The sequence below is a fragment of the Ambystoma mexicanum genome, chromosome 10 (genome assembly GCF_040938575.1).
Source record: "Ambystoma mexicanum isolate Mex_15411 chromosome 10, UKY_AmexF1_1, whole genome shotgun sequence".
NCBI lineage: Eukaryota > Metazoa > Chordata > Amphibia > Caudata > Ambystomatidae > Ambystoma > Ambystoma mexicanum.
In genome coordinates, this window is record NC_090932.1 from 1,196,063,232 (window position 1) to 1,196,080,284 (window position 17,053).

Here is a 17,053-nt window from a genome sequence, read left to right on the forward strand (position 1 = left end):
GCCTCACTTGAAGTAAAAAGCATTGGTATAGAAAGCACAGGAGAAAGCGCAGGGTTGTATCAGTTGAAGGAACTAAAAGCAGCCACAGGGTATATCAATCCAATATATGAACCGCCTGCTTATAGCAGTGAGGATAGTTCAGGAGAGACTAGAAGAAAGGCAGAGATCTTTAAGATCTCAGAGAACAAGGAGGAGAAAAGCGAAAGATCGAATATAACCACAGACATAGAACGAGAGATTAAGAGATTGAAAAGAGAAAAGGATAAAGCTGATGAGGTAACACTCGTACAGAACGCATGGATGGGAGGACAGATATTGCTCAAGCTGGATGGGAAAAGTATCAAGGAAGTTAGGCAAAGGGAAGATCAAAACGAGCAGGACAGAAAAGATAAAGAACTAGAAAAGCGACTTAAAGATGATGAGCATTAGTGAAAGAGTACGCTGAAATGAGAACAGATGTATCAGAAAGAACAGCAAAAGAAAGCGGAAAGGGTGGAGGAGCAAAGGAAGTATGCCAACAGGCAGAGGGCAATCAAAGAAAAGATAGGCAAGAAAGGAGGCGAGAAGAGGAGGAAGCACAGAAATTGAGGGATAAAAGAATATAGAGATGAGGAGGAGCGTAGAGCAAATGAAAGAAGAGAAAATACATGAAGAGGAAAGAGTTAGATGGTAAACGAGAAAGCAAAGAGAATAAGATGAAGAAGTGGAGCGAAAAAGGAGACAAAGGGAGCGCGATATTGGTCACATTCAGAAGGAATTGATGGAACCGAGTCCAGTAATATAATCGGGCAATATAGAGGAGTTCCTCCCATCACAGGGAGCAACGTCAGTGCCTTCTAGGGTAACCCTTGAAGACAATTTTGACATAGGAAGTTTCAGGGATAGGATCGATAAGGCCTATCAAGACCTAAGGGAAAGTAGCAAACCGGGAAGCTGAGGGAAGGGAGAACAGTCCCTGGTCTTCAATCACAAAGCGAAGAAAGAGACCTGTTCAGTCTCGAGCATAGAGCCTTGTACTGAGACAGGCTGACTTTACATAAGGGTTAAGGGGATGAGAACCACACTCGTTGGGGGCTAGATATGTCAGACAAAGAGAGGTCTTTGATAGCAAGGTAAGCCCTATTGAGACCGTAATGTATTTACTGGCTTGTTTATGATTGGCGTGCATGTGGAACAGTTCTGTTATCCGGAACTGTTTGCATTAGTAAGTGGGTACTTTCTTCTTTTTGTCTATTCAGGAGAAACTGCATGCTGTGGTTGTCTCACGTTGCGCTCCAGCACCATCCAAGCAGGTTAGGAGGCAGTTCTGCCACTTCCTATCATTACACATTAGGCCAGTCACTCGTGGGTGATGGTATTTAGACATTGATACACCCGTGAATGATACCCTCGCTCACCTGAGGTTGTCACCCTAAGTTGAGTATGGACTGAGGGGAAAAGACTGTGTGCAGCCTTTGATCCCGGTCAGTTCACCATTGCGTTGTGTATGGACTACTCACTACGAACTGCATGCTGTTATGGTTATTGCAAGATGAAACATCCAGTCTCACCTGAGAAATTCGTGATTATTATGACTTGCTTTTGGATATGCTTGTCGACCCATTTGGTCTTCACAACCCCCCTTGAGAATGATATTTTCCCTTTGTGTCGTTATGTACAGATACGATTGATTTGACTATGCTACTGCCAAAATTCTTCTGTGGACTGACTGCACCCGAGTGTATGGGTGAGTTGTCTTTCCCTATTTCTAGTTTGTCGCCAGCTAAACATCTGCCCATTGTTGGTGCTAATATGTTCCCTATGGACATGACATTTATGGTTCATTGTTGTTTTGACATTTTAGGCAATCGATGCATCATGAATTTTAACAAGAGTGTGAAGGTTAGTGTTATTTTTTTTTCCCTGACTTACGAATATGCTAGTTGTTTCTAGCTCCGCTTATACTTAATTTCCTATTCCTAATATGCATCCTTTGTAACCCGATAGGATCTTACGTATGATAAAGATTGACAAGGAACATGTAGCTCCCATCCTGAGGATGGATCTTGGATCTGAAATGCGTTGGTTACTGTGACACCCTAAAGTAGCAACTGTGAAATGTATGTGTTTCTGTTATAATTCTGGGTGATGTCCAAGTGTGAAGAGTGTAAAGACTGGACTGTCTCTCATTTACATTGACAGCTCGGCTTGCGCCGATGACTATGACATGTTTGTGTTGTACATATATGCTAAAGTGGACAATGGTTGTTTGCATTGAACAGTATTAATAAATGAGCCTTTTTGAATTCAAATGTATCTGAAGTAACCTTTCTTTCTGATGTCAATGCTGATTATATATGTTTAGTTGATTATTACCCGTGAACGCTTTCTAACAAGAGTTTATACTAACACTGCTCACTGTCGTATATCATCTTGTGTTATATATATTGGAACTTTAGTTACAAATATAGGGACTGTAAGAGTGCATATTTGGGCGACTATGTAGTGATACATGGTTTTGTTTTTTTGCTGTTTGTAATTGTCCCAAGTGGCCTTGTGACTTTCAGCCCATCTACACCCAAAATAAGCTTTATACTTCATTGATGACATTTTGGGAAATTTTTGGCTGTATGTTATATAAATTAATGTATGAAGTCATTCCTTAAGGAAACAGTACAAGCCAGTTCACCCCTACATCCCTCTCTTTTCTGCATAAGATTAAGCTGAAGCCAGGAGCAATTTGCCCTTGAGCAAGACAGTACCCCATGTCTCGATAGGCAGATGAGGGTATTTTTAACACTTTATCAGCCCTGATGGAACAAGGTATCTTAGTGACGTCAGAGTCACCGTGTAATACTGCAGTTATAAAAAAAATAGATGGGAGGGGCGTGGAGATTTATTCAAGATATGATACTGATTAACCAGAATGGAGAGGCAGAGTTTCCATTAGTTCCGATACCGGCAACAATGTTGTGTAGTATCCAAGCATAGACACAATATTTTACAGTGATTGTGTGTTTTTCTCAATTTTGTTGCATTAGGACTCCCAAGACCTTACGTCATTCACGTTTTGACAAACTAGACTGAAAAGCACTTGGTTGCCCCAGGGTAATGTGAGTCTCCATCGATCTTTAATAGGGTCCTCCAGATGGACTTAGGCAATATTGATTTGAAAAGTGTTGTGATACATTACATAGATGATATTTTGGTTTGCAGCACAACAGAAGATGAGTGTAGACAATACTCAATTCAGTTAATGACTATCCCAGCAGATAAGGGATATAAGGTAGACAAAGAGAAGTTGCAATATTGTCTAGAAGGAGTGTTGTATATAGGCCAGTTGATCTCACATGAGGGGAAGAGGGTCACACCTGAAAGAGCTGAGGCGATTATGAAAACAGCAAAACCACACATGGTAAAACACATGCAATCGTTTTTGGGATTACGCAACTATCTTAGAGTGTGGGTGTTTGATTATAGTTCACACACCAGACCCCTTTTGCAGGCTCTGAAGAAAGCCCAAGTGAATATGGAAAATATAGAATGGACTGAGGAAATGGAGGGAGGGTTTGAAGAACTGAAGAAAGCTATTCTTACAGCTCCAATTTTAGGAATTCCCAATTATGACGAGGAATTCTTTTTATTTTCACATACGAATAGGACAAACATGACAGCAGTGCTTACACAGAGAACTACGCAAGGGTATAAACCTTTGGCATATTATAGTGGGATTCTGGATCCAGTTATGAAAGGGCACTTTCCTTGTGAACAGTCACTGCAGCATCCGCGTTTGCAATCGTGATGTCTACCAGTATTGCGATGGGGTGTTCTATGACATTGTTTGTCGAGCGTGCTTTGTTTGCCATTTTGAACAAAACCTAAGGGTACATTAACATCTCAGATACCTTCTGCATATGAGGTGGTTATATCGTATCTAGCAATCAAAATAGTGAACACTGCCATGTTTGTAGCTGAGCCTGTGGAAGATTGTGAGCATGTGCATGATTGTGCTAACTATGAGGAATTCTATGATGACATCCTGTGCGTAACGGAAAATACGTTAGCGGGGGGAGATTCTCTTTATTGATGGTTCTTCGAAAATGTATCAAATTAGTGAAGAAAGGTATTCAGGTTCAGCTGTGGTAAGATCTAGAGCAAATGCTGAATTTGAGGTGGTAGCAAGTGCAAGACTACTGTCTCACTTTTCAGCGCAAGCAGCAGAATTAGTGGCTTGTGATGTCAACCATGCACGCAGGGCTAGCATGTTGGAAAAGGAGGGGCTACCTCCGAGGGGATGGCACTCCAGTGCAACATGCAGCATTGTAGGACAGGTGTATTAAGGCACTACAACTCCCAGTAGCCATTGCAATAGTTAAATGTGCAGCACATACTAAGCAAACTGACAGTATCTCTTGCGGGAACGAAGCTGCGGACAAAGAGGCCAAGAGGGTTGCTAATTCACCAGATATTTCAAGTTTTGATACTCCAGATGTACAGGAAAAATCAGTGATATTTTTCAGTCACGATCATGATAGTAAATGAAGGGTTTAATCATTTGTTGAGAACACAATTGATGGAGGTTCAAGGCAGTGCACCAAAGGAAGAGCACAAGTTGTGGAAATGAAGCGGGTGTTCTTTATCCCCCTCTGAATCATTATGGTGACAGGACAGCACTGGAAAGCCGGTGATGCTAGTAGCATTGTTAAGGGTAGCGCTTGAACAGTTGCACTTCCCAGCGCATGTAACTAGGGAAAGCCTTGCAGCAGCTATTGCGGAGGACTGGTTCATACTGAACTTGTTAGAACACATTGCAATTTATGTAGTAAATTGCATCGTATGTCAAAAGTTTACCGCTGGGCATACACTGCAAACGATCAGAGGAGTGATTCCATGAACCGAACGGTCTTTTCAGCATTTACATATCGATTATGTTGATATGCTTTTCTTCATTCTAGCCCTCTAACTGCCTACAAGCGACCACAATAATGCTTGCATTGTTGGGGTATGCCTTGGGAATTGTGTTGCCTGCATTGCGCCAATTGTGCGTATTTCTGCATTTATTTGTTTAAAATGTGTCATTTCTGAGAGCAGCTAGAGGATTACACAAAAAAAAGCAATCCCTGCTTTACTTTGACCCATTTCCTGGGTTATTTGATCATCTTTATCACTTCAACTTGCTGCCTCACTGAACCTGGCCATTACAAGATGGCCGTACCGCATGGCTTTTTCTAAGGTGCGTTGCCTGGCCTGGTCCCCACCTCCCCTCCCATTGGTTTCATCGGCCTTGATGGGCCAATCAGAGCAACCGAGAGGCGAGAGGCAGCCCAGCTGACTAAGGCCCACGACGCAGCCTTTCTACATTAATTTCTTCTTTTCCACCTCCTGCCGCGATCGGAGCATGTTTCCAGACTGCCTACAGCCCTCTAACTGCCTAGAAGCAACCATAATAATGCTCGCATTACTGGGGTAAGCCTTGGGAATTTTGTTGCCTGCATTGTGCTAATCGCAAGGATTTCTGCATTTTTTGTTTAAAATGTGTGCATTTCTGAGGGCAGCTGGAGGATTGCACAAAAAAAGCAGTCCCTGCTTTACTTTGAACCATTTCCTGTTTTTTTAAATCATCTTTATCACTGCAACTTGCTGCCTCACTGAACCTGGCCATTGCAAGATGGCCACAATGCATGGCCTGTTCTAAGGTGCCTTGCCTGGCCCCCACCTCCCCCCATTGGTTGCATCAGCCTTGATGGGCCAATCAAAGCAACCAGGAGGCGGGAGCCAGCCCAGCTTACTAAGGACCACGACGAAGGCCCCTGTCAGCTCCTTGTCCGCTACCAGAACACGGCTGGAGATGTTTCATTCACCCCCACACTCAAGCTTCCTGAAGTCACAAACCGCACTCTGCTTGAATTCTGCACTTTCAAATCAATCCTCCACAACTATGGGTACATTCCCTACTCTGGACATGTTTCTACCCTCTCTTGCCTCATCCCCCTTCTCTGCTTGCTCCCCATGTTTGCACTTCTGATTACACTGCTTGATCTTACCCACTGATATCTTCTGTATCTGGGTGCTTCTTAGGTGTGACTGTGCTTAGATGCATTTAGCACATTTCGAATTTAGCTGTGTTGACCATTTAGCTTATTTCAAGTTTGGCTGTGTTGATGCATTTAGCTTATTTCAAACTTAGCTGGTTGATGATTTTAGCTTATTTCAAACTTAGCTTTGTTGATGCATTTAGCTTATTTCAAATTTGGCTGTGTTGATGCATTTAGTTTATTTGAAACTTAGCTGTGTTGATGCATTTAGCTTATGTCCAATTTGGCTGTGTTGAAGCATTTAGCTAATTTATACATGCCTAAATGTCCATTCTGGTCATGGAGAGCCATTAGCATTGGTATCTCCAAAGCAGCACCATTCTGGTGAGGGCATGCTGTGCAGGATTTCTGCTCCCTACATACAAAAAGCCACCTTTCACTACAAAGATTTTCCTTCCCATTAGGAAACTCAGTCTCCAAATCAGCACACGCAACATACATTAGTTTTGTTGCTGCACTTTTGGCTGTTAACACCCCAGACAAGCTGGAGCTAATTAGTTGTCATTTGTTCCTGTATGATGCTGCAATTGAAATCCTAGAGGTACTCAGCTGCGTGCAATCTGTGGCCTCTGGCATCCATCTTGGATGATTTGACGATGTATGTCAGCGGACTGTTAATATTATTATCACTATTAATATTATCATTATTATTAAGGTATTTATTGAGCGAAGACCTAGCTTCAAGAAGCAACAGAGTGCTTTACAGAGGTATAAACCAATTTTATTTATTTATTTTATTTATTTATACACCAATACAGATACATAACAGAACGCTTTACAGAGGTGTACACCATTACAGATGCATTACGGAGCGCTTTTCAGTGGTAACAACAGAAAAGATATACAGCGGGGGTAGGATACAGAGAGGGACAGAGGAGGGGTACAGCTGTACTGGTTGGTGGGAGGAGAGGAGCAGGCGCCATCTAGTGAGTCAGGTTGTGCGAGGGGCAACGTGTAGGCCTAGGTGCTGAGGAGGAGAGACTCCTTTATTCTGTTCTCTCTGCTGTTCTGCACTTTCCACTTCCCCGCTTCCATGCACTTTCCCCCTTTTCCCTGCACTTGCGCTTTCTTAATGTCACTGGGCCAAGTAAGATCGCTGTTTTCTTTTTTGTTCTCCCTTGTTCCCTTCCCTTTTGCATGGTCACACTCTGAAACACTTGTGTATGGGCGCGATATAAATAAAATATCATTTTATTTCATTTCCTTAAAGAGGTCGGTATTGAGTTATTTTCTGAATTATAGGAGTGTGTGGGCAAGTCTGATGCCAGCTGTTATCTGTCAAGACAGTTCAATGTGCTCCATAAAGGAGGTATGGAACTGAGATCACAGCCAGTGCTTAATTTGTGGGGGTGCTTGCTAGGGTCCGGCCCCAGGCACTTATTTCTGAGCCTCTGCACTTATTTTCTCAGAATGTCTGATTATGATGTGGTGTTTTGACAACTTTCTTATTTTAACTCTCATTCAGTAGTTGTCAGACAACAAGCAACACCAGTGTGCACTGGCCGCAGTGTCGTCATCCTGGTCTGGCTCATTATTAATTATGAACATGATGACCAAGGGGGTCAGGACAGTGCTAATTATCGATTTTCATGGCTAGCAATGAGCTAGAAGGTGACAATACTGTGTGCTTGTACTGGCCATGTCTGCACACTGTTCCAGTCATCCTCTGCTACAGTAATAACCAGCAACACTACCAGTGTAGTTTGAGAACAAGAGAACAAGAGGACAGTCACCAGCCTGGAACACCAACACAAGTACAAGGCTAAAGAAAAAAGCATTGCCTAAGAGGAGTGCCGGTCATGAGTGCCAAGCTATACACAAAGCCTTTGCAGCGTTTGACAGTCAAGGTCAACAGTTCAGTAATGTTTTTTTCCTGCATTTTTCAATTTACCATTGGAGGAGAGCACATTTTCTCTTTTTTCTGTGGATAGATGGTCAACATTTTCCACTTACTGAACTGTTAACAAAGGGAGAATGTGTTTAAAGAAGCGCTTAAACGTTTGTCTTAAACTAGTATGTTATGCTGTTTTATTTTGATTTGGTATCTATAAATTGCACATCTGCAATGGTTAGTATATGCTTCACTCACAAGAGCTAGTGGAAGTTGCTGTTTTAGCCCTACATAAACCAACATTGTGGGGAGCAGTCCTGGGTGGGGGCAGCAATGGGCTGGGAGTGCTCCATGCTAGAGAATATTAGGGCCCTGGCACTTATTGTTCTACAAATTAGGCATTGCTCACATGCCACTTCAAACTAGAAATGTGAGTTTATGCACAAGGTACTTTATTCTATACAGAAGACAAGCTACCCACTGCTGGTGAAGGCTAAAGTTGAAGCATCTCTTTCATCACCTTGTTAGAGTACTGGTGCCAGTTCATTTAGGCTGTCATCTGTGTGTTGGATGTGGCACACGTACGCACTGGTGCATTAGTGAGTATGTTCATTGTTTCTTCTGGGTGCACACATTTCTTTTTTTATCTATACATGCATTTATTTATTTACCGGCATTTCTGAAGTGCTCTGTCATTATTACTGGGCTCATAGCACTAGGAAAGATAAGCAGGTACAAGATAACACATAACTGCTATTAAAAATTGCTGGCCATACACAAGGAGGTTTAATTAACAACACAATAACTGAATATTCAATACAATTGGTCAAATAGCCACGTTTTTAGTTTTTGCCTTATCAGAAGCAAAACCGAAGTGAACAAATGGGAAAGAGAACATCACAGGTGTGAATCTCAAACAGAGAAACTTCGACTGCATAAAAGAGACAGAGAAAAGGGCGGCACCACGTATGGAACGGAGTACATGGCATGGATATAATGTTTAACTTTGGACACAAGGAAAAAGGGATGATTAGTATAAATAGTATTGTTAACAAGACAGATGACCACAAACTGAATACCCTTGTCTGCATGGAGCTCAAGGAGTGATCAGAGAGGAGGGGCAACATGGTTGGAATGCTAAGACACCTCAGAACACATCCATCAAATACTCTTCTGGAGAACAAGTCTCTTCTGGTTTTCCGGAAGAGCAGTCTAGTTTTTCTTTTGGCTGGCTAAATGAGTTTACGGACGGTGCACTTTGATATGTGAAGCAGTGCATGTGCAGTGAGACGAGACTGGTGAAGCGGGAGCTACAGTCCAATTCAGAAAGACTGGAAGAGCAAGCTGATCAGAGGCCTTCCAAGTCTAACCTTTTACAAGTTGAAAGATAGAAGCTGCAGATGGAATTCCACCACAAACGTGCCCTACTTGAGTTGGCGAAGACTGCTACCAACAATGCATTTGTATTTTATTTATTTATATTGCGTGTCTGGCCCAGTGGCATCTGGGTGCATTTCTTAGAGGTTACAGGTTACAGAGTATGCAGATCACATTTAAGACATTGCATAATACAGTCTACTTACAGGCTATGTAACAGTAATTACAGGGGTGAGGGACAAATCAAAAACATTATATTTTACGGTGTATTATACGAGGTATGTATACAATAAATTACAGAGTAGGGGACAGGTCAGCAGATCTGGTCGACCCGGCAAGTCAAGCACCCGGCAGGCAGTGTTAGTTATTGTAGACAGGGGGACAGAAGTGGGTGTTGCGTATCCTGCGCATAGAGCCAAGATTTGGCTTTACTCTTGAAGGAGTGATAAGAAGGTTCAGATCTGACTGGGTTGGGAAGTGAATTCCACAGTTTAGGGACGAGAACTGGAAAGCAAGACCCCCTGCTTTCTGAAGCTTGTACCTCGGTATAGAAAGAGAGTGTGCTTGGGCTGATCTCAGAGGGCGGATGGACGCATGAGGTGTGAAAAGGTTAGCCAGGTATTCAGGGGCCTGGTTAGCCTGGCTTTTGTGGGTGAGTTCTAGAGATTTGAGGGAGATTCTTTGGGAAACCTGTAGCCAGTGGGGACTGCGTCTGGTGTCGGAGATATGCTGTTTCCTAGGAATATGTAAGGCTGCCCTAATGGCATTGTTCTGGATTACCTGTAAGTTGTTAAAATTCCTTTCACTAGTCCTAAATATAGGGCATTACAATAATCAATTTTTGAGATGATGAGGGTTCTAGCAAGGATGATGCAGTTAGAGGAGGTGAGGGATGGTCGACATGTTGTAATAGGTTTACAGGTGAGGGACAGGGTGGAATCCAGATAAATGTCTAGTGTTTTGAAGGCTGGGTCCAGTCTATTGAGTCTTTAATGGGAGCCAAGGATGAGTAGCCCTGTCTTCTCGTCATTAAGACAGAGCCCGTGTTGAGCCATCCAAACCTGGATGACCTGATAGACATCATAGGGCTTTGGAATCGGCTGAATGGTCACCAGTGATAGGAATGAGTATTTGGGTGTCATCTGCGTAGTTGGTATAGATGACACCCAAATAGTCAAGAATATCGAAGAGTGAACACGTTATAAAGTGTCTGTGAAATGCAAGAACCCTGTGGGACCCCGCACAAGACTGGTGATGGTTCAGCAGATACTGATGGGGAGAAGACCCTAATGGATCTGTTTGCCAGAAAAGATCTGATCCACGAGGTGGCTTCTTCAGAGAAGTGGGCAGCAGATTTGAGGTGATGGCAGAGAATTTGATGGTTGAACAGATCAAATGCTGCCGATAAGTCGAGCAGAAGTAAGAGGGCCAACTTGCCATTATCGTTTAGGTCTTTGATTTGAGTTTTTAAATCGATGAGGGCAGTTTCTGTTCCGTGCCTAGGTCGGAAGCCAGACTGTCTGAGGCCAAGGAGTTTGTTAAAGTCTTGATATTCCTAGGCAGCACAGTCAAGGATTTTGAGTAAAAAGGGTACAGTGGTAATAGGTCTGTAGTTGGAGGGGTTGCTAGGGTCTAAGGACCTTTTTTTTATTAGGGGGATAACCCAGGCATCATTGAGGTTATGGGGACAATACCTGAGTCTGTGACTATGAGCCTGTGACTAATGCCTGTGACTATGAGCGAGAGGCTCAGGCCAAGTGTAACAAGGATCTCCATATTCGCAGAGGAGATTGAGATGAACAAAACCTTTCAGAAGAGCATGGAAACCCGGAGAAAGAAGCTAGTGGAGGAGGGGAATACATTGAGCCTCATCATGAGTAGGGCATTAGCCCTTAACGCCATTAGCGCTGCATTTACGGGTTGGCCCAGTCATGAGTGGGGCGGTAAGTGGGAGTTTTACCTTCAGGTTTCTTCAGAGGTATAAATGTCCCCTTACCACCCATTTCTGGCGGTCTTTGGTGCTATTACCGCCAGCAAAATAACCACCAGCGGTAATGGCAACCCCAACCCGCATTGGATCCGGGAATGAGAACGTACTGCTGTACTGCTACTCGTGATCCGACGCTAATAGCTCCAGACCAAGTAACGGTAACGCTATTTGTGCTGGTGGTATTACCACCAGGATACCGCCAGACTCCTGATGAGGCCCATTGCCTGAGACTAACAAGTCTTAGAGCCTGCTGATTGTAACCTTTAATTGACAGCTCTCTTGTTTTAATCTGGTCATAATTTATCCTATTTATTTTGCCTTAAGAAAGCCAGGAGGGGAGAACTGATGGCCAAACAGTTGCCACATTTTCTGTAAATGAATCCACTCATTATTAACACACCCTCATTATCGGTTGATTATATTTGAACTTTTATTGACAATACATACTGTTAAACACAAACTATTGAATGGTTAATTTATTTCTGTTGGACTGAAAGATGCGTCTGCACTTAGGGACATTGTTCAAGCAATGTAAATACGTAGTTGATCCTGCATTTTAATTTCTGTGCCCCATAGACTTCTCAGTACACTGTACCCCATTGCCACGAGGGGCATCGCACGATCACTGCCGCGGCCAAGCGTCACTGCTCAGCGCTCCCTGTCAGAGAGGGGAGCGCCTCATCATCACTGCCGCTGCCCAGGCTCCTACCACACTATGCAGTGCTCCCTGTACAAGGATGGGGAGCACTGCGTCATAAATCTAAGCCCACCCACTCACAGACAGGCATGCCCTGAATTCCTAGTCTGCTTCTGACATGCACAGCCCAGGTGTAAAAGACTTTGCAGTGCTCCCCCAGTTGCTGCAATAAGCCAAATCTACCTTAAGGCAGTCATGGCCAGGCTGCCTACCAAGTTAGGAGTCTTGTCAATATCTGCTACATTATAAAGTGCAATTCATAAGGGCTATAATTTTTTAAACGACTCTTTCATTTTTCAGATGCAGTGGCTTAGGCAAAGGAACTGTTTATGGTGTGTAGTGTCCTTCCACCTTTTATATAAAAATGCAAAACTGGTGTATTGTGTTGGGAGTGAGTCCTGGCCCCCATGCGTGCCCGTGGGCCCCCACACCAGACAGACCACACACTACACACGTCCGTCTAGTTCGGGCTCCCCGCCTCTCCAGGCACAATGGCAGTCCAAACCAGGGGATCTGTGACGAGAAGAAAATCATCCACTGCAGCCAACCTCGTGATGATGAAGGAGACAAAGAAGAATCCACAGCGTCCTGATGATGAAGGGAACAAAGAAGAGCCGTGCCTCCACCTTGCTGCAGGCCACAGTGGTGTGGATGTCCCAAAAATTAAGCTGATATGGTGGAGTGGACTAATTCGACCCAGCCATATTAGTCCTTCCCCTAGCTTTCACTCAACGTAGGAATCCCAAAACTGAAGTGAATTACACAAATCAGGCATGGGCATGCAGGTTATGCTGCCTGCAATCAGAATATCCAAAAATTGGACCTGGATCGCTTTCACCCTCCAAACCGGAGCCTGGTGAAACTCCACGGCCTCATCAACAAAATGGCCACCAGCCGCGTCTACGGTTCGCAGCCACGGCGTGAAACGAAACATCCGCAAACGTTCCGTGTCATGGAAAAATTTCAGAATGCCTTTCACCGCCGGGCCCGGGCATCCGTCTGCACTCGTCGCCACTGTTGGGGGTGAGTCCTGGCCCCCATGGGTGCCCGTGAGCCCCCACACCAGACAGACCACACACTACACACATCCGTCTAGTTCGGGCTCCCCGGTCGCTCTCCTGCGTCCGGGAACGCCCCGTTTATTTAACTTGCACGCGGCGACGTGTAATGTCACGCCGCCGCGTGCGCGTCCCACACGGGGCGTCGCCACATATTGTACTGATTCATCTGAACGCTAAAAGACAGCACACCAGCCTTCTTTTGTCTATTTTTCCTTGTGTTGTGGTACATTTAACCTAAACTAGTGTTTCTTTACTGATTACCGTGAAATCATCGAATCCGAAATTACAGAGGGAGAAAAAAGCTAAAGTTATTCTTGCGAAAATAACGTTCTGGTATTGTTTCTCACGGACTTTCCGGGCCACCCGCTCCCCACCCGAAACCCTTACTTACCTTCTGGCAGCACAAGACAAAGTCTGCCGTCGTTCCGCAATCCCGTGCGGCGCCGGTTCCCTTCACCCACCTGGAAGGAAACTAGCGCTGCTGGGTCCTTTCCTTTTTTCTTTTTTCAAATTTGTTTGTGAATGTTGCTAAATGGGGGCGGGGGACACTCCTGCTTCCTTTGATCGACATTTTTGTAATTCGTTTATTTCCAACGCCCTTTTCTGCGTTTTCTCCCATTCGATTTTTTTTCGTTCATGTCTTCAGATTCCTTTCTTCACAGGTGTTGGGTATTCCTACACCTGTTATCTTTCCTGAACCAGCCCTTCTCCTACACGGGACTCCCAGGGTGATCCAGAAACTCAGGTAAGCAGGGTACGAAAGTTAAGTGGCAGGATTACATATTAGTAAAGCAGAAAATTGTGTTACCATGCCCACCTATTCCTGTCTCCACCACATGCGATTAGAAGCATCTTCTCTAGATTATTTGGATGCCATGCTAAGATCAACCTTCGGTGTGACTATATCTAAACTACCTACTTACCTGGTTATTACTAGCAACTTCACATCCACCATCGTGCAGTTAGTGTAAATATTGTGAGAGTAAGTTTCCATTTTTTTACATCAGTTATTGTCTGCAGTATTTTTGCATATGGTCATTTTGTATGTAAGTGTAATCATTGTGCTGTGATTCTACCAGATTTGCCACCCGACACTCCCCACAGGACAGTCAGGCCCCATCATCCTGAATCAGCTTCATGTAGTCACCAGGGCTGAGGACAAACGTATTAAGCCCGAACATGACTTCTTTATAGGTGACGTCCCATGGAGCACACCCCTCCTTCAGGTGTTCAAGTTGACAGTCACTAGAGTTCCTCACTGCCCGGTCAGGTGCCTGGGTAAAGCCTCGAGCCTAACAGGGACCAGTATCCTGGACTGCTATGCCTCTGAGAAGTCGACCCTGAGACATTGTCCCTTTTCATCCATGGGGAGACCCAATTGTGCCCTATCCTCTTTGGGCCTTAACCAACTGGACAGTGTTGCAGCCTAGCCCACCATCTAGCTAGCCCAAGCCCTGCATTGCCGAGCGCTGCCCCCATCTCCCTGCAGCACCCAGTGAAGGAAACATCATGGCCATGCCGGTAAGTACCCTTAGTCGCTCTGTACCTAGCACACATGCTAATTCTACAACCGAGGATATAGGTGCCAGAATTATTGCTTCTTCCAAGTTGGACGCTATTAAGGTCATATTGCAGGAGACCATTGCTACATCGCCAGAGCATGACCCCTATATCAGCTTGAGACCCTTCTCAAGGGAGAAACCGTCCACAGGGAAGAAGATGAGTATCGGATCTGAGTAGACCAGACCTATTAGATGATCCATGACTGGAGAGCATCTGACTGGAAGAAGCAGAAATGCTTCATTGAGAGTCTGCAATGTCCTGCGCTGAGAGACATACAGATGCTCTTTGCCACACATCCATAACCCACCATGGAGGCTACATGTGCATGCTGGATAGAGTCATTAGAGCACCAAATCAGCCGCAGAGCTAATGGTGAAAAATTACGCATGAGACACTCTCAGAATATCTGACCAGGATGGAGCTGATTATTTTCTTCAGTTGGCTTTCCAGTGGAAGGGGGTTGCGTTAAACAGCCAATCTTGTTCAGGCTGCAGCAAATCATGGAGGGTCAAGATCCCTGCTGCAAATTCTGTTACAGCTGCAACTTTGGGAATGAACCCAGAACACACCTTCCTATCAAAGGCTGGTCCGGGAGGTGCATGCTCTGGAAGAAGAGTCAGAGGACACCGTTTACAGCTTTCCCAGTCAACCATATATACAGACGCAGAATATGACCTGAGACATCAAAGGGAGGAGTTGTGCCAGACCAACCAGGACATGCAGCTGCAGAGGGCATCAGCCAAGCCAAAACCTTTAGTGATATTCAGATCACCGGAGCATGGAAGACGCTCTCCATTGCCATCCTGTGAGAGGAACACAAGCTCTTCTAGCATACTAAAGAGCCAGAGCACCAGCAAAAGTACCAACGGCATACCGCACCGCTCCAACCCTGGCAGCAAGGCCACATCTTCCATATGTGCATGAGACCACCAGATTACATAAAAGCCACGGAAAGTTTCCAGGACTTGAACACCACAGGCTGCACAATGGTGGGAAACACCAGCAAGGACCAGGAGGCAGAGCACTGAATCCTCTAGGGAACTACATACTGACCAAGTAGTGACAAAGAACATCTGTTCTGCACCAGCAGACAGGCTGTAGTGACCCTACCAGAGGGCAAGTCATCTAGAAAACCAGTATCTTTACAGACTTGCTTGAACACCTGGGAGAGAGATCACCTGTAGCCACAAAAACAGCAAGCGCACAGAACCCAAACATCTTGGGAAGTACCTGAAGGGCTCGTAGGACCATCAGCTACCATGATAGTTACCATCACTGAATGGCAGGCACAAGCATTACTGCATTGTAGCTCGCAGGTGACCATTGTGTACAAGCTGTTCTACAGGAAACAAATGGTGCATATCCCATTGGAACACTTGGCTGGACTGAACCTTCTCAGCATGTGAGACAATCTCTGCAACTATCTGAGGTGCATCCAGGTCAGCCTCCTATTTCCAGATGATGTAGCTGGAGTTAGCCCCCCTTTGACACCATGGCTCTAGTCTGCAGCATTCAGAGAGAAGAACCCGCAACACCAGTGGTGATAGGAACCAATTCCTCGATGTTCGATGCACTAGCTGCACTATGTCAGAGATAGCTAGACCAGGAAAAACCAGCATGTTTTCCATGCCCCCTATGTGCTAGCAGGTGTACCTGCAATGAGAGATCTGGTCCAGAGGTCCACCTGATGGACCTGTTGGAGATGTTTGCACCACCCATTTTGGACAGATCACTATCCGGGCAAACACCACAATGTTGGTTCCTGGCAGAGTGCGACTCAGCAAGGTTTTGGAGGCACCAGAGCTTGGGGTGCTCCCAGGGAGTTTGCTAGTACAGCAGACCCTGGTGATAACAGATGGCATGGACCTGAAGACCTTCAGGATACAGGTCATAAATGTGACCAATGGGAAAATCTGCTTACTGGGATGAACCATCATAGAACACTTCCACCCACCCATTTCTGTAGCCCCAATGAGTATTGACACCAACACTTCTGGGATGGTGTTGGATCTGAAAACCTTGGCCTTTGGAGACTCACTGATCTCAGAAAGGAAAAAGGACCATCTGAGTGAACAACTCACCCTGCACGCCGAGGCTTTCTTCACCAGTGCGTCAGACAATGACAAGACCCACGGAGTGGAACACCGGATCTGTGTGTGCAACAAGATGCCCTTCAGGGAGTGATTACGACACCTTGTGCCATGAAACATAGAAGATGTGAAGGCACGCCCCTGAACGCTCACACCAGAGAAAATACAACCTGCTAGGGAAGAAAGGCCCAAGTTGATCTTGTAAGGATAACAAGTTTTAATCTCATGCGTAGATGAGAGCAACAGCAAAGAACTCTGCTGCCAAGAACGTTCTGCCACAAAGGGATACAAGCTGAAACATTGAAATGGATGCAAAAACATTGTCATAATGACGCAATACATGTAGCACACATCTGCGTGGCTGATTGGG